Here is a 1,461-nt window from a genome sequence, read left to right as displayed (position 1 = left end):
AAGGAATAGCACTAATGCTTGCACCAATATCACATAAACCATAATAACAATGATCTCCAATTCTAACAGATAGCATAGGAACACTAGCTTTCTTAGACTTATTAGGATGTGAAACAACTTCACAAAAAATAATATGACCATCTTCCACATTTTCAGTCACAAGATCTTTAACTATTGCAACAGCAGGTTCAACTTTTATTTGTTCTTCAGGTTCTATAGGTTTCTTTTCACTTTTATGAACCGCACTATTTATAATAGAGTACTCCTTCATTTTAGCAGGGAAAGGAGTTTTTTCAATATAAGCTTCAGGAATAACAGGATCCACAGTTTCAACTACAAAACATTTATTTATAGATGAATCAATTTTATCTTTATACGGTTCATGAAACTTATCAAAATTCTTCTTAGGCAATTCATAATGAGAGGCAAAAGCTTTATAAAGATTTGCAGCAACTTGAGAATCAAGACCATAAGTAGCACTCATATTACGAAATTTATAAGTATCCATAAAAGCTTCAATGCATTTGTAATCATAATTTATACCTGATTCTCTATCTTTGTCGTTCTCCCATCCTTCAGTATTTTCCTGGATCCGATTAAGAAGGTCCCTTTTAAACTCTTCTTTGTTGCGCGTAAATGATCCAGAACAAGAAGTATCCAGCAAGGTCTTGTCTTCAAAAGAAAGTCTTGCATAGAAATTATCAATAATAACATTACCAGGAAGCTCATGAATGGGGCATTTGAGCATTAAAGACTTCCCATGCTTGGGAAATACTCTCTCCATCATGAGGCCAAAAATTATATATGCGGTTCCGATCCTTATGAATTTCACTTGGAGGATAGAACTTAGAATAAAACCGGGGCACAATATCATTCCATTCAAGAGAATCCCCATTATCCAGTAATTTATACCAATGCACCGCTTTACCAGACAGCGATATAGAGAATAGTTTCTTCCGCACTTCATCCATAGCAATACCTGCACACTTGAATAAACCGCATAATTCATGTAAGAACAGTAAATGATCTCCAGGGTGGACAGTTCCATCTTCTGTATAACGGTTATCCACTACACGTTCAATAATTTTCATAGGTATTTTGTATGGTATCTCTTCCTCACCTGGCGCCTTATCCACTACCTTTGCAGTAGTAGTAGATTTCCCAAATAAACACTCAAGAGAAGATATCTCCATAATGAATTATGGCAGCAGGCAGAAATAAAATCAGCACAAATAGTAGAAATTTCCCTTACCAATTCCACTTACCAATAGCGCTTCACTCCCCGGCAACGGCGCCAGAAAATAGTCTTGATGACCCACACGTATAGGGGGTGTATCGTAGTATCTTCGATAAGTAAGAATGTCGATCCCAACGAGGAGCAGAAGGTGTTGACAAGCAGTTTCGATGAAGGATTCACTGTAAATGCTCACAGACAAGTATTCAGGGGGTTTTGATGTAACC

The sequence above is a fragment of the Lolium perenne genome, chromosome 5, assembly GCF_019359855.2.
Source record: "Lolium perenne isolate Kyuss_39 chromosome 5, Kyuss_2.0, whole genome shotgun sequence".
Taxonomy (NCBI): domain Eukaryota; kingdom Viridiplantae; phylum Streptophyta; class Magnoliopsida; order Poales; family Poaceae; genus Lolium; species Lolium perenne.
The sequence above is the reverse complement of the archived record's forward strand: the minus strand, read 5'-3'. Positions refer to the sequence as shown.